At 38.7% G+C, this 23,651-nt stretch overlaps 1 protein-coding gene and 1 pseudogene across 1 annotated transcript in view; one reads left to right on the top strand and one right to left on the bottom strand.

Annotated features, from left to right (window-relative positions):
- LOC149313440 (runt-related transcription factor 2-like) overlaps nt 1–23,651 on the top strand; it is a 301,695-nt gene that overhangs the window by 267,566 nt on the left and 10,478 nt on the right. The window lies entirely within an intron of this gene.
- LOC149313441 (U6 spliceosomal RNA) lies at nt 15,396–15,468 on the bottom strand (annotated as a pseudogene).

Genomic DNA, 23,651 nt, shown 5'->3' with positions numbered 1-23,651 from the left:
GTTTTCACTGTCTCACCATGTTTCACAGATATATCTGTTGGGAATATAGGAGACAGACCCTTCTTGGTGGCTGCTTCTGCTACTCTGAAACTTCTTTCCTAGATTAGATGACACCTTCCTTGCTATCCTCTTGCAGGCATTTGAATAGCCTTTTGTTTTGGCAGGCCTTTGAGGGAGAAGCATTTTTTATGTACTGTGTTGTTTAATTTTTTTGTGCTTCTTTTTAATTGCTGGCTTTTAACTGCCTTTAATTTTATTGATGTTTAATTATATTTTAACATTTGTATTGTACTTAGATTAATTTTTGTATGCTGTCTTGAGTCTCAGACCGGAAAAAATGTGGGATGATGATGAGGATGATGATGATGATGATGATGATGATGATGATGATGATGATGATATAAAAATTGGTGTGGTGGCACACTCACAAAGGTGTCATGGATGGAATAGATTAAAGCTATGGTTTTCTAGGCCATAGAAAACTTGGGATAAAATAAGAATCTGTTTTTTGCCTGACAAATGACTGTGCAGCAGTGGGTTCTTTTTGGACCAGTTTGTTTTAAAATATCACCTTTCCTACTGCATGAGTCTTTACACTAACAGTTCCCAAAATATCACACTCTTCGTAGACTTTAAGTATCACTTCCCATTCCATTGTAAAACTACAAGAAAAGTCATTTCTTGTGCTTAAGACTTTTTCATCTTTATTCTATTCAGCTACATTTTGCATTGTTTTAGGATGCTACCAATCCTTAAACTCCCCCTTTACAGTTAAAAAAAATACAGTCCCTCATTTACTATTGGATCCAAGCTGGAAAGAAATGCTTAATGCCCTGACAGGGCTGGATATTTTTTTGGGTTCTAAGTCTGATTTATGGCAGTAGCCAGCAAACCAGGATGGTGAAATATTTGCTGCCGCTTGCAGGAACCTGGAAAAATGAAGTGTGAAGTTCTGAAGAGAGCAGGCAACAGTTCTCCAGTCACTAAACACTTCCAACAAGTTGGCAGCAGAACAGAGCTGTGGTTTGAAAGAGGAACCTCAAAGGAATATGGGGAGGGGTCAGTACTATGCAGAGTCAAAATAGTGTTGCTGCTTTTAAACTTCTCCATACATTCATTCTTACATTGTGAGGAAAATACTTTTTGTTGTTGATTATGATGATTTACTTAATTCCTTCCCCTCTTTCCTTTCCCTTTTGCCTTTCCATCCCCCCTGCCCTTTTAGAGGTTTCAACAAAATGGGGGGGGGGGGGACTAAAAGTAATACCAGAAGCATAGGAAGGTGGTTAAACCCATCATTTAAAAATGCTCTGACTGAAAAATATGATCCCTGCAGGGAAAAGGCAGCATGCCTCCCCCCCTCCGACAACACAATCTTTGCTGCTCCTAGTCGCAAGAGGCCACAACTTACTCCAGAGGGCTGACTTTCCACAGTGCCAAAAGCTTGAATGCTGTGGGCAGGGAAGTTGGGATTTTCATTTCCATGAAAAGGGAATTTCCTAGAGGTGAAAAAGGGAGGCAAGAATTTTTCAGAATGTTCCTGGAACAAGCCCTGCCACCAAAATGTTTGCCAGGTGAAACACGTGGCTCCCTTGGTTTTATTTCTTTAAGGGAAATTAATATTCATCTCAAGCATGTGTGTAGCCCATTAGATATAATCTTTTTTCCTTTCCAAATTGAACATTGCTTCCCACACTAATTCATAAGTTTAAAATATACCTGAGCAATTTATAATTTGTCAGCAATACCACACAGTCAATGTTTAACATATGTTCAAGATTAGCTGTGCTTATATATAAATACACAAAAATACAATTCACTGAACAGTCAGGTACATTTACTTTCTTGTGTTAGGGAAGGTGCACCCTCTGTTCCATGACACAAAAGTACCCCTTCCCCAGTGCCTCCTCATTGACACAGTGAGAAGGGGCTGGACTCCAAGTTTGATTTATGGCAGTAGTCAGCAAGTCAAGCCAGTGAAGATCTTGTGCTGCTCACCTGTCATGGAAAATATTCTGAACATTGAAAATAAAAAGTAAGAGCAATGACATATTATTTTTAACACTGGAACTGTAACTACATTTTTATGTTAATCTGATTCTTTCCCAGAAGAACAACATGGGGCTTGACAGACTGCCCTGAAAGGGCAGGCTAGATGCACCAGTTTTTGCTCCTGAAGGACAGCGCAGCAGCCAAACTGTGCAGCCTCCCTCCACACCAAAAAGAACCCATTAAAAGCAGGGGGGTTGGTGTGCACGGCGGATGCAAGCGCAGCATTACGATGTGCAGATGTTGCCCCGCACTTGCATTATCATGGTGGCCTTCATGGGGATGGGGCTGCACCATGATGGTGCCACTACCGTGCGGTAGGGCTTGGGAGTGTGCGGTCACTCCTCAATCCTGAACCCTAAAATCAGCCCCAGACTGCCATTTTCCAGCAGTCTGTACCAGGCCTATCTTTGCATTAATACTTCTTCCCTCCTTCACTTTCTTTAAAAAAATATCAGTTGATTAATTTTGCAGTTTTTCCACACAGGAGCTCCCTTTCACAGGTTATGTATGTGAAGGTACACACAATATTGGTAGGTGATGCTTCTTTAACCCCAATATTCACATTATGTGTAAGTGTGTGGGGGGAAACCTTGTCATTTTGTTATGTGTTTGTAAAGACAGTATGTCCCTTGCAGGAAAACAGCCTGCCAAGAATATGGCTGTTCCCAGAAGAGATCTCATCTCTAGTGTGAACTCAGGACGCCAAATGTGTTTTCCTGTTCTGCTTCTTGCAATTTTCAAAAAATGTCCCTGTGCAAAACTAGTGACTTTTCCACTTTGAGATGATAAGCATACACAATAAAAGCAAGCACAACAAGACAGGCTGATTAATCTTAAAAAATACAATCAGCCTTCCACTAGTACTACTATTACATATTTTCATTTATGTATTTTACAGAAAACCTCAGAAATAAAAGTCTTGAAATACAGATATGGCAGAGAGAAGATTGGAGATAGGATGCATTGTTTTGTTCTCCCCAACAAGAAAAGATAATATGGCATCTTAATTACATCTTAATCTGGGAAACGTTAACAAGTGCTTAGATGTTATTTTTCATTGTGTTTTTAACTATTATAATTTTTTTTTGACATTTTATGTCTGGGATTATGTCAACTGAATTATTGCATAGCATCATGGTGCATTTTTTGTTTCTTTGCAGCAGCCTATAACTAGCAGCAATAAAATATTTTTGGACTACACCATTAGTTTCTGCTAAAAGCTTATCACACATTGCCAAGACTTTATCCCTGCCTCTTTTGGCTCACAGCCACATACACACATAGATACCCCCTCCTCAAAATATAAATGAAATGTAAATGAAAACAGTTGTATGTTTTTAAAGGGCCTTTTTTCCTTCGGGGAGGGCTTTCTGATAGGTTAGACCAGGTTAAGTTCCGACAGATGAAAGCAAGCAGGGAGCAGCTACTGATCTATCTGTCTGATCTATCTGACAGTGCTCAGTCTGGTCTAACTGATCAGAGCATCTAAGCCACACACAAAGCACCTCCAGCACACTCACTGAACACCTCATCACCACCCAAGATCAACTTTGAAGCACAACTGAGCATCATACTATAAAATGAAGCACAACAGTAGTAGGAAAGGGGGTCATTAACAGAGTTTTTGTGTTGATGAAAAGTAGCACTTTCCAAAATTTCTGCTACTGGAGAACAATGAAGAGGACCAGTGTTATGTGCTAACCTCCAGCCAAAAATGCAACAACAACAACAACAACAATAATTTATACCCTGCTCTTCAGCCAAGGCTATCAAAGCGGCTTACAATTTGTAAATTAGACATTTCCCTGCCCTCAGGCTTACAATCTAAAAAAGACAAGACACAAAAGGACAAGGGAATGGCAGTAGGAAAGGGGAAAAGTCCAGGAAATGTGCTCTCCCTTGGAGGCCTGTTGGAGCTAGCCTGCCTTCCTCTCCCTCAAGATGGTGGATGAAGGGAGGGCTTGTCCGCTCCAGTTATGATTTTACTGCCTTGTGTGATTAGGTTCATAGTGAAGACTCTGAACTTTATCGCATGGTGCTTAAACTGTTCCCCAGCGCGTTCTAATGGGGGCGCGCGGGGGCGTGCACGGAACGCGATGTGCACCGGATGGGGCCCAGAACGCGACTTTACCGCATGGGGGAACACCGATGCCGACGCATCATGTCCCAATTCGGTTCCAGAGGGTGCCATTTCTGGGGATGCTTTGAAACAGTTCCCAGAAATGGCGCCCTCTGGAACCGAATTGGGATGTGATGGGAACACGCGGCGGCAGCAGCGGCGTTCCCCCGTGTGGTAAAGTCGCGTTCTGGGCCCCATCCAGTGCCCATCGCGTTCCATGCACGCCCCCGCGCGCCCCTGTTAGAATGCGCTGGGGAACGGTTTAAGCCCCATGCGATAAAGTTCACTGTCACTTTACAAGTACAACAAAAATGTCACAATTGCATCAAGCATAATATTGTAAGATTCATAATATTAATTTGCAAACATTTCTATTACGTAATATTAACATTTGCAATATTTAGCCAAGATCCATTTGAGAATGTATGCCAGATCCTACTGTTTCTGCCAGGATTGGTGAACTGCCTCCCTCCTGCAGTCTCCTGTTTTCCAACAAGTATATTCCAGAGGGATTCCCAGCCCTCCAGTGAGAGCTTTTAGGGTCTGGAGAGAGCTTCAGGGAAGCAGGAACATTTTAGTGGAAACACTGGGAGTATGCAACAAACAAATTAAATTTCCCCTAAACATTGGGTCTAAATGTAGCTGCTACAGGTTGAGTCTCCCTTATCCAGAATTCTGAAATATGAAATATTCAAAAATATTCAGTAACACTTTTTTCATGAGAGGGTGAAATAGTGACACATTTGCTTTTCAATGGTTCAATGTACTTGTTCTACTCACAAAATTATTGAAAATATTGTATAACATTACCATCAGGCTTTGTGTATGAGGTGTATATGAAACACAGATGAATTTTGTGTTTAGACTTGGGTCCCATCTCTAAGATTTCTCATTATGTACATATATGCAAATACAGGTATTCCAAAATCCATAATAATAATAATAATAATAATAATAATAATAATCCAAAATCCAAAATACCTCTGGTCCCAAGCATGTTGGATAAGGGAGCTTCAATCAAATATAGCAGATATACTGAATTTAGGGGTTTCACATTAAGTGGTGACATCATTCAGGTAATGCTTCAATCTGATCTATTCCACTCAAGACTGAGAATTGGATTTAGTTCTCCAGCTGACATGCTTTCAATGTTGTGCTGGCAGAACATTATTCCAGTCTTCCATGCAGAACTTGACACTACTCAAAATGGACTGAAAATATTTTCTTGGTCCTCTGGAATAGTTTCTAGGGTTTGGCCGGGGGGGGGGGGGGGAGGCACTGAGAAAGAGAAGTTTCCACCTCTCAAATTTTATTATCAAAAGCAGTTCCATCACCCAATGTCATCCCATGGTGGGCCATTTTTCCCAGTGATAAATAAAAACAATTATCAAAAAGATCCTCATTTAACTAACAAAACTTTAATAAATTAAACCAAATCACTAAGACATCAGAAGCAAAACATACACCAATACTGAAATGTTTCAACCAATTAAATGCAAACACTATCAAAGCAGCAGCATTAAAAAAAAACAACAAAAAGGTGCATTGATCTTAATATAAATGCAGCAGAAAACATACTTAAATCCGTGATAGCAATACACAAAAGCAGTGGCTTTGCATGAAGAATGGGAGGCTGTGGAGGCAACCATAGCTTGCTCTTTAGTACAGTTATCCAACAATGTAATTTAAAAGAAAATATTCATGAAATATACAATATGACAAGTAAAAATAAAGAATAAGAAATTATTTTTAATTGTCTAATTATTCTGATTACTTAAAAGACAAGAATATGGAGATCTTGTTGTATGAGACCAAGCAGTTTCTGCCCCTTGCCGGTGAGGCAGAACACATGGTCTGACTCAGTAACTTGCCTAAGGTTTATAAACAGATCTGCAACTGTCCATTTGTTCACTTTTACTTCACATCATGCTATTAATGCCTTTCTAGTCAAACATTCAGAAAGGGCTCTTGCAACAGAGGCATAGCCAGAAACATTTTTTGCAGTTTAACAGCCAAGCCTTGTGTTCACTTTGCCTTTCTAAAGGCAGATTTTGCTTGCCCCATTTCCCCATCCCCTCCCCCAGATTCTTTTTTTGCTTTTTCTTTAACTTATGATTGAAATGACTCAACAACCACCGATTCATAAGACAAAAATAAATCTTGATCTTTGGCACCTTTGCTGCAAGAATTTGATGCTTTGGTTTATAAAATGCCCTTACTTAAAAACAAATCAAGTGAGGAATATTTGTATGTAGTTCATAGAATCATAGAGTTGGAAGAGACCACAAGGGCCATCCAGTCCAACCCCATTCTGCCATGCAGGAACTCTCAATCAAAGCATCCCCAATAGATGGCCATCTAGCCTCTCTTTAAAGACCTCCAAGGAAGGAGACTCCACCACTCTCCGAGGAAGGAGTGTTTTCCACTGTCGAACAGCCCTTACTCTCAGGAAGTTCCTCCTAAAGTTGAGATAGAATCTCTTTTCTTGTAGCTTGCATCCATTGTTCCGGGTCCTGTTCTCTGGAGCAGCAGAAAACAAACTTGTTCCCTCCTCAATATGACATCCCTTCAAATATTTAAACAGGGCTATCATATCACCTTTTAACCTTCTCTTTTCCAAGCTAAACATCACCATCTCCCTAAGACGTTCCTCATAGGACATGGTTTCCAGACTCTTCACCATTTTATTCGCCCTCCTTTGGACACACTTCAGTTTCTCAATGTCCTCTTTGAATTGTGGTGCCCAGAACTGGACAAAATATTCCAGGTGGGGCCTGGCCAAAGCAGAATATAGTGGCACGATTACTTCTCTTGATCTAGACACTATACTTTTATTGATGCAGTCTTAGGAAATACTGCAGGCACATACTCAAGTACATTCACAGCTAACATTGCAGTCTTTTGCAGATAAACTGACAATGACCAAACAATTAATTTAAAGGACTGATATGCTGGTGGTGTTCGATATAAAGTGGGGAGATGACAACTGCATATATTTTTATATCACATTTCTAATTCCATCATCATCATCATCATCATCATCATCATCATCATCATCATCATCATCATCATCATCATGTTTATTCATTCAAAGCCAGCAAAGATGTAGCTTCAATTATTTTTTAAAAAGATATTATCTTGTTGCACATTTGCAGAGCTGGTCTAAAATGAGAGAAGAGGTTGTCCTTTTAGTGAGTTAAATTATTTAAATCTGCGACTAAAACTATTCAGAGATTTGTTTGGACAAGAAATTCATGTTTTCTTTGGACTGGTTGGAAGGAGGCATAATTATAGTGTTGCAAATGTGATGCTCTGCTTAACAAGCTGTCAGCATTTCCATACTAAATATCTATTTTCAGGGGGTTAAAACATTTCCAGGAAAAAAGGAGGGAATAGGAAGGCATTTATATTTAATCTGGCATGACGTTTTTTAAAGGTACATATTTTTATAGAATACACACAAAAAATAGAAAAAATTAATTGACAAACAGAAGCCTGTAATTATGAGTCAAGGTGGGGAGGGGGGGGGTTTAGGAGGCTGAAATCACATTTCCTTTCAAAAGTAGATCTAATTCAGATGAAAAAGTCCCAGTCCAGTGTATTTTTAGGAATGGCAGTATGGTTATTATAACCATGAGCCAGGAATATATGAGTTTCTATGCTAGCCACTTGCTCCCTGTGTGGCCTTGGGTAATAAGCTTAACTGAATAACATCTTGACCTACACAGTAACTGGCTTCATTCCCTCCTGTGCACTGCAGCACATAAACACTCCTACTTAGCCATAATACTCCACTCGTTCTGAGCTGGAATGCCTCCTTATTAAGTGGATAAGACTGGAGTCATTCTGGAGTTTAGATGTTAATAGACACAGTTAATGTTGGGCATAGCATGCACTGTATCCATTGGCAGAATTTTATTTGTAGTAACCAATCTATATTAATTGGTAGTGCCATTGTAAAGAAATGAGGGAGCGGGGGGACCTCTCTCGTATACCAGCTACTGCCAAAATATGATGGTATGCATAAGCTCTTCTCCGGGTTTGTTAGAATCCTTGGGTTCTATCAGAAGCAAATAGATATTGGAAAGGTTGGGGATAATGGGTTAGGAGAAATAAGAGTTGTGGGCTGAAAATATTTAGTCTAGCTATAGACTGGATAGGCTTAGGGGGAGGGCAGATACTGATACTTTATTATTTGTTGCAAGAGGCCTGGATTGTCAGTACAGTAGAAAATGGTGTTAGAAACTGTTAGTTAAATATAAAAGGGGGGGGGGGGGAGCGAGCTCACTGACCGTTCTGACAAGGTTTCATCTTCTATAGCTGAGCTTCAACTCTCAGGAGAAAAGGATGTTTAACCATCAGGTCTTTTTCTATAGTAATAGTACTGGTTTAGAAGCTTAACAGTCACTGATCTTATCAAAGATATTTTGATTTTCAAAATTCTTCAGATTTTAAGCCTAAATAGGAATACTCATACTTATAGTGACATTCACTTTAGATGAAATATGGAGGCAAGTGTCAGGTTTGTATTTTGTGTGTGCATAATATTGCCTTTGACAACCAGAACTGGCATTTCTTTCTGTCATTTGCCAAAAGGGCTTTTCATGATCTGATCTAGGCATGAGACCCAGGATCGCAAAGCTTTTCCACACCAGAATATTCAAATATTGGGTTGCTTTTTAAAAAAAATTACAAACCTGAGAAGGCACAGGACTATCTTGTCAAATTTATCTGTTTTCTAACAGACATAACTGTTATTGGTTTCCACTAGTACCACAATTTCAAAGATGCCTTCTTTGACTATATTATTATAGGCATCTTTGAGTTGGAAGTGAATTCAAAGGTCATCTAGTCCTACCCTCTGCCATGAATGAATAGATTATTAAAGCACTCATGGAAAATAGCCATCCAGCCTCTTCATAAACCTCCGAAGATTGAAAGTCCACTACTCCCTGTAGCAACACGTTCCACTGTTGAAAAGCTCTTACCGTCAGGAAGTTCTTCATAATGTTCAGGTGGAATGACTTTTCCTATAGTTTGAATCCATTGCTCTGTAAAAGATCCTGCTTACACATGTGCATAAAATGCATGAAGTTCAACTAGCTTTGGTTTACCATAGCTAGCATAATTTCAGGCATTTTAAAACCAAAAATTAAATATTGGCCAGTCCTTTCTCTCTCTCTCTCTCTCTCTTTCTTTTTTCTTTTTGCTCTCTGCTTTTTGGGGAAGAATAAACTTGCAACATAAGACATTAATTAGTGCAAAAAATCTCCCCAAATTGGAGGACCAGAGATCGTCTGATAGAGATTTGATGGCACCAGGTGTGGGACATGTGGTCAATGGAGAAATTAGCTGAGATCTCAGATGTTACAAAAACAGCTCACTATGAATACAGTTATGGAAACGGAAAGAAAATAATATATGCTTAACAAAAACATTTCAAATGTGCAAACAAACCAGGTGGATGGTTTATGAACTCAGGAAAGACAAAGAGAAAAAAATTATTTTAAAGATTCATAATGGTAAAAAGATAACTAGAGATAGAGTAGTTTAGTGTTTATTTTTTTTAAAAAAAATCTTAATTGTTGCACTATTTAAAGAACAACAAATTTTACTAGAGAAGATAGACAAATATTTGAATAACCAAATGTTGGCAAAAATTACATACATCCAAAAATCGAGGCTCAGTGCTCTTATTACATTACAGATGGAAAAATATAGCTAAGAAAAGCTCCAGGACTAGACAGTTTATCAGCAGCTTATTACAAATATTTGGAAGATCAACTACTCTAATCACTACCACAAGCAATAAATTCTATTTTAAAGTCTGGGGAACTTCCAGATATTTAGAATAATGCAAAGATATCTATGATTCTGACAGAAGATTGAGATCTAACAAATCCTAAGAACTACAGACCTATTTCTTTATTGAATTTACAAAAAAAAAAAAAAAAATTACAAAATTCTTACATTGATTTTAGCCAAAAGAATAAACATGGTGTTACAAGAGTTGATAAATGATTATTAATGTGGACTTTTACCTAAAAGATAATTATGAGACAATACGGGTTCTAGATATTGTAGAATATCTGGAAAGGCATAATGAGAAACAATCTGCTTTTGTTTGTTTGTTTTAATTCAGAAAAAGTCTTTGACAATGTGCATTGGTCCTTTATGATGGCAGTCTTGGAAAATATGGTAAGAATTTTATATTATGGACAAAGGCAATATATGATCCACGAAAATCTCAAATTTTGACTAATGGAGAAATGACTAAACCATGTCATGTTCAAAGGGGAACCAGGCAGGGTTGCCCTCTGTCTCCCCTATTTTTTATGTTGTTTCTGTAGGATATGAATAATACTATAGGAAAAGAAGAAAGAATTCAAGGAATAAACATTAATGGTCAATGGTTTAAACTGAGGGCTTTTGCTGATGATTTAGGGATTGTCTACACTGGTGAAAAACTCTGTAGTCTGTCAGAATCCACCTTCAGTCAGGCACTTAGGGTGCATTCTGCCATGAAGATAGATAGATAGATAGATAGATAGATAGATAGATAGATAGATAGATAGATAGATAGATAGATAGATAGATAGATAGAAAACCAGACAGATAGATAGGTAGATGGATAGATGGATAGATAGGTAGATAGATAGATAGATAGATAGATAGATAGATAGATAGATAGATGATAGATAGATAGATAGATAGATAGATAGATAGATAGATAGATAGATAGATAACCAGACAGATAGATAGGTAGATGGATAGATGGATAGATGGATAGATAGGTAGATAGATAGATAGATAGACAGTAACTTTGAGAAAAGGGGGGATGTCGCCATGAGGATTAAGCCGGATGGTCACGTAGTGCATGGCAGTTAGGCATTTTATGAGGGGTTGTTGGGCATCTGAAACCAAAGATGCATACAGCTTAGATCTCCACCTGGCAGAACAGCCAGGAACCAAATGGCCGAACCTCCCCCTCCTTCCCCCCTTCCGACCAAAGGGAGGAATTCTACATCAAAGGCTGAAACGCAGGGAACCAACTCAAAGGGAGGGGTTTGGGGAATTGTAAGGTTCTGTTTCTATTTGGAACTCCTCAGTTTCAACAAAGACGTGGCAGGAATACTTCCGCTCAAGTCCTTTCAATAAACTTTCTTATCTACATGAAGTTTGTTGTGGATTTTTGGTCAGAGTAATCCCAAGTCTCACATAGTGAACCCAAGCCAGTGCTGGCAGTTCTGATGATGTATGGCTACTTCAGGGGAGGATACATGTTTTTCTGACTGTTACCCAACATTGCCCCCAAACGAAGCAAAGTTGGAGGAAATCTTAGTGTTTCGACAAAACCTCAGAGTGACCTTGCATTCTTTTGGCATATTGACAGCTGGATCAGGTCTAATTTTGTTCCATTTTATAGCCCCAGAACACAACTTTATCTCGTGTCACAATTGCTTTCAGCTTATCTAAATCCCCCACCTCCAAAGCAGCTGAAAACCACTTTATTTTGCCTGTGTGTTTCACCCCCATGACATTACTAGAGTTGGAGACCTCTCACTTAAGGTTTGAATACCATGGTTTCTATGGTATGATAAAGTTAAGGTGAATGCTGATTTTAATAACCATTTTGTGAGAAGGTAATTGCTTAGGATATGGAATAAATACAAAAAAGGCTATGTTAAATGCCTTTATGGGTCTAATGGCATGAAGCCTTAAAGAGTATTAAAAGGAAATGGGGTACATACATAGATCTTCTAAAAGTGGAAGGGGGTCAATATGGAATAAAGATAGGTGACTAGAGTTAATAGCATTCAGCATGCAATAGTATTTTTATAGACAATTACACTCATCCCTCCATATTTGCGGCTTTGATATTTGTGGATTTAATTCACGGATTTGATTAATATGTTCTGTCTAGGAATATCTTGGTCCTCCAGTGCAACTCTATGGTCAACTTTAAGTAAAAGTTGCACTGAAAGACCTAGAGATTCCTAGAGAGAATTCTCTACTATGCATTTATAGTTCTTCCAGTGCAGTTCTATGGTCAGTGTCAGACATTGACCACAGAGTTGCACAAGAGGACCTAGAGATTCCTAGAGAGGTGTCCTCTCAGGTAAAAATATGGTGTTTTTGTTATTTGTTATTTTTCCATATTTGCGGGGGCCTTGTGCTGCTAACCCTAGCAAATATGGTATATTTGAGAGATTTAAAATGGATAAGAAAATATGATCTGCAAATGTCAAATCAGAATTTGAAGTGTGGAAATGGTGATCATTTATTTTGCTAAGATTTATAAGTTGCTGTTGGAAATGGAAATGGAAGGTGAACAGGTTAAAGAATGCATGATAAAATGGGCCCTGGATATGGGTTATAATATACAAGTGGAACACTAGGAAAAGATGTTGAAGAAGCGGTGAAAGTTCACTTTAAGTTATAACCTTAATTTTTTTTTAATAAAATAATGCACCACTGGTATTTGTCACCTGAGAGAATTTCACAAATATACAAAGGTGCTGATTTTGGAATGGCAAGCAAAAAGAAGGGACTTTTCATAATATATGGTGGACCTGTGATAAAGAAAAAAGGATGGGATTCAGACACATTCAATGATGGAAGACATCTTGAAAATTAAACTGTAATAAAAGCCAGAATTTTTGCTACTTGGCCTGAGGGAAGAACAGTTGGAGAAGAAAAATGGGACAATTGTACAGTGTATGGTAACAACATCTAGATAACAATATGCTCAGAAATGCAAGGATATGGTTGTGCCCTCACAGGAGAAATGATTGCTAAAATTATTTGATTTGATGGAAATGGATAAACTAACAAAACTGGGTCTGAAACAGACCAGCACAATATGCTGGCTTGTGGGAGGCATGGGGAAATGGTGTTTAGATGATGCATGCCCCAACACTGCCTCCAAGCTGGCATCATGCCACCTGCCTGACCAGATGGCGGGCAGCACTGCAGTGCTCCAACAGTGCAGCATTTATACGCTGCACACCGCAGGACCACTGAAAAGCCACTGCCGTGGTGGAAAAGCCACCATTTTTTCAGTGCAAAAAGGATTGGCATTTTGCCACTTCTTTTTGTGCTGGAAAAAAGCTGGATTGGGACCATAGCATTTAGGTATTTTAGATACTTCTAAAGAAAATTTTTTAAACCAGTCACTAAATAGATGAAGAAAAGTTGGGGGAAATCAGTAGTTTTAGGGTTTAAAAAATAGTTGATTGAAATATCAGTATAAGTGTTGATTATTAATAGACACCATAATAAACATTATTTAATTTTAAACTTAGAGGAAGTAGAAGAATTTGTCAATTACAACTCTTAGCTGGCAACATTGGAAGTCATATATAGTCCTTTGTCGGTCTCTGTTGTTTGATGTAGTTTGTAGTTTTTGTATAGTAACAAAAGTTACTATACAATAGTTATTTCTGTCTGATGTTTATAATTTTTCCTTGTACATTGTTTAGTAATATGAAATTTATTGTATTAATAAAACTATGACTAAAATTGTAAAATATTTTCTATACCTTGTCTCATTAATCAGTATTGCAGAGACTAGTCAAGAAACCAGAAGAAGACTAAGGGGGGGATACAGACAGGTGGCTCCATGCCACCCATCTTTACCCCTCATCAGTGCCATGCCAACCGCACTGCACTGCACTGACACGCTCCCTAAAAAGAAGCCACCTAGAGCAGCTTGTTTTTAGGAGCGCCATAGTGGCACTCACACGCCCTGATGCTACCACTTTTGGCAAGCACCGTTTGGGCATGTGGACACCCGCACATCATCGTCATGGGCACCACTATTAAGGCTTGGGCGCATATGGAAGCTCAGCCCTACGGAGCCCTTAAATTGGCCCCAGGATGGCACTTTTTGCCTGTCTGTATTGGGCCTGAAAGCTTTATTGCAGTTCAAAAAAAAAAAAAGAAAGAAAGAAAGAAAAGATGAGAGGCAGCAAGATAGAAGCATCTTTCTTCTTGCCTCCCTGCATGATGTTGTAGTACTTCAGTTCTCCTTCCAGAGGGAAACAATTATAAAAGCATGGCAAACACATTTTTTTCAGCAGGACAAAAGACACATATTTACAATAGTCTCCATTGGAAACAGAACAGATATGCTTCAAGGGCATGCAGATTTGTAAACTGAAAGCAACTTCTATCCTGATGCCTTTCATTTTACTTTTATGATGTGATAAAGCTCTACGAATGGAAAGGCAGTTATGAAGAAAGAAAATGAAATCCTCAGATGCAAAGTTAAATTGTTTAACATCAAAGTCAGGACCATCTGTGATATAGCAATTCTGATTTCTATGTAAGGATGTGAAAACTGGACAACGAAGAAATCTGACAGGAAAAAATATCCTCATTTACATTGAAATGTCAGTGGAAAGTTATACGGATAACAAACATCACAAAAAGAAAAACAAATGGGACAGAGGGCAAATCAAGCTGGAATTCTCAATACAAGCTGAAATGACTAAACTGAGAAAACATTACTGCACTCAATGGAAAATACAGTTATGGTGGGGAGAGTTGAAGGCAAAAGAAAAAGAGGGAAAGAGATAATATTATAGGTGGATTGACTTAATCAAGGAAGCCACAACTCTGAGTTTACAAGACCATTCATAGGGTCACCTATGGAGATGACTGGATGACTGGATAGCATATACTAACAGCCATAGAAATTGAGGCCCTTTACACCAGCATATCCCAGATGGACTGAAATTGATAATACAGTGCCCAAACTGAAATACCACAACCAACTACAACTTTAGCCTTACCCACAAATAGGGGTGAAATAGACAGTGGGTAAGGAGTGGCTTGTCACTGCCCCTTTGCTCACCAGGTTGGGGGTGTGGGAACAGCATGCCACACCCCCAACTTTTTCCAGCACAAAAAGGAACAACAGAAAGCCACTCTTTTTTTGTGTCAGGAAAAGGGCATCTTTGTAGCCATGGTGGCATTTTTTCCCAGCATTTCTTTGGTTCAGTGTGTGTAAATGCTGCGCTGCCAAAATGCTGTTCATCCACCACATGTGCACTTGGCCTTGCAGCTTCTCAGTGGACTGGGGGTGTGATGCCCCCAGTCCACTGGGAAGTCAGGGTTTGGGTTTTTTTGCCCCTTACTTAGCTTCAGAGAGGATATTTCTCTTCAGAACAATGGCACTGTTATGGTTACTTGCTGGGTCCAAGAGCAGTTTCAAAACTGCTCTTTGCACAGGAGCCATGCCAATCTTCTTTGTATCGCTGCAATTTTAGTATATGTGTTACTGAAGTGAGCACCTAAAGAAGAAAAAGATACTTTGAACCACAGAGTTATAGGAACATCTCTTTATGAAATGCAGATAAGATCTTTGCTTCAATATTGGCAGAAAGATTTTTAAAAATCTTGAAGGATATAACATGGGAAGACCAGATAGGTTTCCTGCCAGGTTAGCAAGTGAAAAATAATGTATGAACTGTTTAAAATGTTTTAAAATATTTTGAAAAACATAATGAGAAAAAATTGACTATGATCTTCCTGGACACAGAAAAAGGTTTTGATAGTTAAGAGGGAATGTTGCAAGTACTTAACAAAATGCAATTAGGAACAAACTTCATAAATTGGATAGGTATGATATATAAAGAACAAACTGCCCAAATTATAATAAATGTTGAAAAATATATAGAATATAAAAAGGCGTGAGACAGGATTGCCATCTCTCACCTTTTTATTTGTGGCTCTTTTGGAAGTTTTGACGAGGAAAATAAGGAAAGAGGAATTAATTAAAAGCTCTTTCATACAAGAATTTAAATATAAATTGTGTGCATTTGCTGATGATATTTTGATATTGTTAGAAAATCCTGTTAATAGTATAGAAAGACTACTACAGATATTAGATGACTATGGGAAATGGGCAGGGTTTAAGGCGAATAAAGAAAAAACTGCTATAAATGTTAAAAATATCCACAAGAGAGAAGAATTAGAGTTAGAGAAAAAATAAATTTTAAGATACAGAAGAAAGTAAAATATTTAGGAGTAACTATAACCAATAAGAATTTGGAATCGTCTGTAAATAATTCCTCTTCAATTCGCCTGATTGTTGAGTTGCTGAGTATGCCTAAGGTTTCTGAGATGGGTAGTGACTTCTATGGAGTTTGTTTTAGTATATTAATATATTATTGTAGTATTCTAGCATTTTAGCATTTTATAGTGTTGTGTTTTATTGTCCGTTTTAGATTATATTTAATGTTCTGCCCTTTGGTGAAAAGGGTGTTGTTGTTGTTGTTGTTGTTGTTACTTTTTAGACAAACAGACACCAATACTTGTGTTATTAAAAGTCTCCATTCACAAAACATAGTTGACAGTACTATATGTATCCTGAGGTCTGCTTACAAGAAACTGAGAGTCAACCTAGAAGCGAATGTGAATGCACATTCCCTAAAATGGACCTGCCGCCCCTCTCATAATAGGATTTCATTAGATATAAATTTCTCAACAATCAAACTTTTAAAAACCTGTGTTTACTTTCCTGTTTCTTCTTTTGAATCACTCTTACAAAGTGAAGAAAATTATGTGCTATGACAAACACATTTTTCACCACTTAAGAAAGTACCTCTTAAAATATGCTAAATGTATCGCTTATTTTTATCTCTTTTATTGATGGAAATATTTTTAACCTCTCCTGTATCACAGGATCTCAGGGCAGCATAACAAATAAATTCAGTTTAAGCAATTTAAAAAAATTTAAAATATAATCTAGTTTGACCCTTATAAATACTTCCACTTGGAGTACATGGCAAGTTGATGAAGTTGACAATATTGGGCAAGATGGACCAAAGTTCTAACACAGTCTAAAATTTCTTTCACCTGGTAAAAAAGTATACTCTTTATTTAAATAACAGATGGCAGTGAAACTTAAAATGTGAATATATTTTCCTTTGATATTGGAATATGATGACCATCAGTTATTTTGGGAAGACGCCCAAAAATACTTGGGAGAGATGCTAAAACGGCATATGAATCCATGGGTTTATTTTGTTGAGTGACTTGAGTTCTGCCAAATATTTGTAGTGTAAAGAAATCATAAAAATTTGCTGGTGGTCCCAGCCTGGTGGATACTACTCACATATTTGAGAAAGTTGTGTGAAGAATGTTTGATCCCTTAGCTTAAAACAAATTAAAGTCTTTAAGAGAAATAAATGAAGTGTAGATGATAGAAATGCACATTGTCTTATCCCAGATGGACTATAAATTTTTGCTTTAGACTTTATTTATCTTTAATTATCAGAACTTGGATTTCCTCTGTTAAATATATGAAAGTTTAGTCTGCCTTTTTCTCGCCTTTGTTTTGAAATAATACTGGTACGTGTTAAGGATTGTCATTGTCAGTTATGTATTTTGGTTACATGTATATTACAAAAATAACCAATTTAGTTTAAATCGTTTTAAAATTAACTTTAGCCTATGTCTTGCCTTTTAAAATGATTATGACATATGAAAAATAGATCAATGAATGAAGTATTACTACAAAGCGAAGCACCTAAGTGTGCCTACAGTAGATTCTATTAGCCAAGAGTCTCAACGTAACTTCTCCAATGACCCAGAGCAGTCATCCTCAGCCATGCTGCCAACTTCTTCCTTTCAGTGAGTTTCAAAGATGCTACAACATCTCTCTACATACTGATTCTACAGACTAACACGGCTATATCTTCAAATTCTACCACTATAGAAATTTATTATATCTTTCAGAATCAGCTTGACTCAGGCTTGCATCCTTCCGAGGAGGGAGCTAAAATGAGTACCCAGACTGTTGGGGGCAAATTAGCTTACTTGCTAATTAGCTTACTTGCTGTCCACCGCTATGATCTTTGGAATAGCGGTATATAAATAAAACAAATTATTAGTAGTAGTAGTATGAAAGATTTAATTTTGCTCTATTTAACACAGATGTAGCAGTCAGAGATGGCAGGACTGCCACATCTTTTCCTTCGTATTACTTGGGTTTTAACTACCATTTTAAGCATTTCATGAGCAAAATCCTACTTCACACTGGCAAAGCATAAGTCTCTGCTATGATACTTGCAAGAGGCAGTGGACAACATTCCCACCACCAAGTGCCTCCCCTTGGAGAGCAACAGTTCCCGGGTCACCGCCTGGCACAGCACCATCTCCCTGGCCACTGACTGACTGCAAGGGTGTTATGAAGCAATTTCCACCTGTTGTTGAATATGTGAGAAGACCACCGGCCCCTTTCACCTGAGTTGCGGATTATTATTATTATACTTTATTTGTATAGTGCTGTAGATTTACACAGCGCTATACACACAAACAGTAAATCAGGCAGATGGAGCTGCACCCACTGGACTCCTAGCTGTTGTTGTGCACCAGGATGGGAGCCTTATAGGAGATACTGAAAATGTGTATATGCTAAATGTATGTAATTTAAGATTTGAGAGCCAGTGTGGTGTAGAGTTTGAGTGTTGAACTAGGACTTGAGGAGACCATTGTTTGAATCCCTGCTTAATCACAGGGAAAAAAAACTCTGAGTGACCTTGGAAGGCAGTGGGAAACCCCCATGAATACACCTTACAAAAAAATATATCCTATGATAGAGTTGTTAATGTATAGAGTGTATGAAAATGTTCAGATGTAACATTTTGGTTATTCACTTTGCAGAAGCCTGGAATTGGCTGCAGCTGGGACTCAAACCATCAGGTGATGTCCAAGGTCACAGTGTGTGCCAGACAGCACTTAGCAATGTGTAAATATACTGTGTCATCTTTGCAAGGGGAAATATATTCCAAGATGCACAAGAAATTGTACAGGAAGGGGTTGAGCTAGATTGCCACATGGCAAATGTGTATATAAGCTCAGATGTCCGTTTGTACATTTTGTGGGTTTGTAGTTGGTGGATGGTGTTAGTGATTCTTCTTGTGTGTGTCTTTGGCAACAAATAAACAAAGTGCCTCTACGGAGATAAGCCAGGAGTCGGTGTGCCTTTCTTCTAACAGCTATTTTCCTGGCATGCTCCGGCAGCTAACAGTTGTTTATCTTCAACACAAGGCTTCCAAGTTTACTCTGCATGCTGACATTTGCATCAACAAGAATTGCCATAAGTTGAAGTCAACAAAAGCTCATGACTACTACAACCTCCTAATTATGCTGCATGTATCACCCACAGGATGTTTGGTAAATGCCTTTGTCCAGGTGTTTACACTTAGTCAAGCAAGGTATGATTTACAGAAAGTCTTCTGTTAGGAAGATTAGCGCATTGGCTTTAAAGCACCTTATTCCTGGCGGGACAAAGACACATTTAATTTTCAAAACAGGTGTTATCGCATTCACCTGTGCTGGGGCAAATGCAACCTGTATACAGCCTGGATGCCTGCTAGACTTATACTGCGCCTTTTCAAAAACACAATTTTCCCATGTTTGAAAATTTGCAGGATAGGCCTGGCTGGCATCTGGGCTGTATACGGGTTGCATTCGCCCTGGCATGGCTGAATGCGATAACACCTTGTGACACTGCCCAAAATTTCTTTATATTCCTTTTCAAAATCCTTTTACTCCCTTTCACCTTGTGCCACAGCTGCCACCAATCCGTGACAAAGATCTATTTCCCAACTCCAAACTTTTCAAGATGACTTAATACCAAAATATTTTCCTCAATGCTGGTAGCATGTACTGTAACTTTAACTTCGAAAGCACTCCAAACAGTCATTTATTGAAACAACGTTATAAGTTTATTTGCAGGTTAACTTAAATATAGTATCACTTGTGTGGGATGTTGTTCACATTTGATATGTTATTGGTATACTTTGTTACACCATGTTATGTTCGTGGATTCTTGTCCTTATATTAGTTTGTTACAGTATCCCAAACTCGTTCAAAATCTTTATTATACTCTTGTTTCTTACACCTTTATCAACTGTTAATGCTTCACTTTTCACTGTCTACTCTTCTCCTCAGAGACTATCAGTTCACTTTTCTCCAGAACACTCTCAGTCCTCTCTTGGGTGCTTTTTAAAACTTTTAACTGCCTTTCTTTGCCTCTCAGGCTCTTAAATCACTCAGGTTGTATTAATACAGTAACTCTCACTTTGAGTTCTGTCTGTAACCAAATCCCTAACTAACTAAGGCCCGGTACAGCTCTACGGGCGGCAAAACTGCTCTAGGTGGCTCCTTTTTTGCACTGTCATAAGGGCTATGATGCCTCTACCAAAAGGTGTCTATACACAGCACCACAGTTGTGCAGCTGTGGTGCCCACCCTGTGAATGGGCACGCACACCTGTGACACCACTAAGACTGGGCACATCTGGACACCCAGCCATATTGAGCCCTAATATCACCGCAATGTGCCCATCTGTACCAGGCCTAACTAACTAACTAACTAACTAACTAACTAACTAACTAACAACACCAACATCAACAACATTAACCTTCTATCCAGTCTCCTGCTCTATTGATACCTCCTTCTAACTCCAATTTCATTGGCTGGCGCTGGACCCATCCTGATTGGATGTTGCCAGGGCTTCCCTCTGCCTGCTCAAATCTGCCTTATCTCCACACACCTGTTTTGAAAATTAAATGCACCTTTATCTCATTGGGGATAAGGCACTTTATAGCCAATACGCTAATCTCCAAAGACTTTGCATTTGTGAATCTGAGGAAGTAGAGGACATTCACCATTATCTTTTGCAATGCCTTCTCTATATGACCCCTAGTCAAAGATTTCTTAATTTCCCCCAGAGGAAAGGATCAAAATTCAAAATGACCTTAATAGATTAGAAACTTGGGCCAAACTAACAAAATGAGTTTCAACACAGAAAAATGTAAGGTACAGTGGATCCTTGTTATACGCTGGGGTTTGGTTCCAAGATCCCCCATGTATAACAAAATCCGTGTATGCTCAAGTCCCATTAAGTATAATGACATAGCAAAATGGTGTCCCTAATAAAAAATGGAACATCAAGGTAAATTTATACTTTTTTGGAACATTTTCAAACCGTGTATACTTGAATCCGTGTATAAAAAATCCGTGTATAAGAAGGGCCGACTGTACTACATCTAGTACATCTAAAGGGAAATGCACAAATATAGGATGGGTGACACTTGGTTTAAAAGCATGGTAAAAGGATCTAGGGGTCTTAATAGACCACCAACTAAGCATGAGTCAACAGTTGAAAGCAGCAGGCAAAAAAGCCAATGCAATTCTGACTACATCAACAGAATTATAGTGTGCTGACTGAGAAAAATATTAGTGCTATTGTCAGACTTCACCTTGAATACTGTCTCCAGTTATGAACCTTACAATGAATGACTGATAGAGCTGGATGTATTTATCTGGGAGAAGAAAAGACTGAGGCTGCATCTGCACTGCAGAACCAAATGCAGTTTGACACCTCTTTAACTATCATGGCTCAATTCTATGTAATTCTAAGATTTGTGAATTATTAGCCTTCTCTGTAAGAAATCTGTGGTGCCACAACAAACCACAAATTTCAGGATTCCATAGCACTGAGCATTTACAGTTATGACAAACTGTATTGTATCTGTAGTATAGATGCAGCCTGAGAAGTGACATGATAGCTATCTTTAAATATCTGAAGTGATGTCACATAGAAGATGGAGCCAGCCTCTTTTCTGCTGCTCCAGAGACTAGAACAAAACCAAAGAGTCAAATTACAGAAAAAGAGATTCCACCTAAACATTAGGGGGGGAGAGGAATTCCCCTCTAAGAGCTGTTTGACAGTGGAATAGATTGCCTTGGAGGGAGGTGGACTCTGTTTCATTAAACAGAAGTTGGATAGCGATCTTACAGGAGTGCTTTAGTAGTTTCTTTCTGCATGGCAAATGGCTCTTGTGGTCCCTTCTAACTCAAAGATTCTATGATTCTGTGATCTATATGTCTAATCTTATGCTTGTTGCATAAACATTTCTGACAATTATGGTGAAAGAATATGACCATTTCAAATGAGATAAGATTGCTATCATAGGATTTTATCAGACCAGCCTGCTGTACTGCCATAAGTTTAAGAACAGAAGCATACTGGTTTGGCATAATTTCTTATTACACTTCCCCCCATGATAACACTTTGGCAATCCATGGTCGCATGATCTGTTTTCCATACTGCCAAATGTTTTTGGAAGAAAGGCAGAAATGAGTGATTGCGATTGCCAATTGCCTGTCAAAGCTGGCTGTTGGGTGAAAGTACACTAAGCAGCTGGCTCCAGGTGGTGGTTGACAGTCACAATTGCTCCTCCCTCCGAAGTGCAGGTGCACATTCACACAGCAGCCCCCATGCAGGTGATCGTGGCCACCAACTGCCTTCTGAAGCTGGCTGCTGTGTGGATGTGCCCACAGCAAGTGGCTTCAAGAAGCTGTGACTGCTGCAAGGGGGAGGGGAAGAGGAGCAAAATAATACCCATTCAGTCCAGGTTATTGCCTGAGAAATGGAACTGCAGCAGAAGGGACCTATCGCACAAATTCAGTGATAGAATAACTGTGAGATGGGTTTAGCCCATCAGTGAAAAGATGCACTACAGTGACGACTGGAATGCAAGGCAGCAGCAGGACGGACATGACGTTGTCTGAGAACCATCTGCCAAAGACACTTTTATCCTGTTAAAATTCTTCTTTTTAGCCTCACATGATAAAGTCCATAGTGTGGTAAGACTCAGTTGAACTTACTTAACATGTGCTGATTTTAAGATGACTGAACTTTGTTTCAAGGAACCTTTAAACCAGTTGCTCTCAGAGAAAGAGAGAAAATCTTGGTGTGGGTACTGAGCAAAACATTTATGCAAGATAGACATTATTTGCATTCATAACTCTCCATAAAGGCAGAAAAATGATAGAAATATGTTAGTTCCTCAGGAATATTTTGAAATTCCTGTTCAGAAAGGAACATCTTAACCAAGAATTATTTATGTGGTCATCAATAAAAACAGGAATTCTGCCTTCTGAATTTGTGAGTAGCAATCTTAATGAATGATGGCTTTTATATATGGTCTTTTCATCTTAGGATATACAAGCACTTCACAAACACTGATCAGCCTGATTGATGTGTACCTACTGAGGTGCAGCCATCTCTATAACAGGGCAGCATGTGGTCACCATTGTGGCTGGCACAACCTAGGGCAAATGTTTTTGCCGATATGGAAGGAGCAGGAAAGGTACAGAAGTACAAGCAAGATGGAAACAGGCACACAGTGTCTGAATACAACATTCATCCTAGCAACTGGGCTGGGTACCTCTTTTGCTGGTTTGGATGCATCATGTAGATACACTCTCCCTGAAGTGAGAATTATGCTACCATCTTTGGTTGCTTATTTATATGGCACATAGGATAGCATATTAAAAAGATCAAATGATCTTTCAGACTTGATGTCAACATTCTGAATCTATCTCAGTTGAACAGTACCTGATTTATACCAGCTCCACCTTCAGGAGCACAAAGCAACTGTGTTTGGAAATCCAAC

This window comes from Sceloporus occidentalis, unplaced genomic scaffold, assembly GCF_023333645.1.
Source record: "Sceloporus occidentalis isolate IW3139 unplaced genomic scaffold, rSceOcc1.0.p SCAF_4, whole genome shotgun sequence".
Lineage (NCBI taxonomy): Eukaryota > Metazoa > Chordata > Lepidosauria > Squamata > Phrynosomatidae > Sceloporus > Sceloporus occidentalis.
The sequence above is the reverse complement of the archived record's forward strand: the minus strand, read 5'-3'. Positions and strand labels throughout refer to the sequence as shown.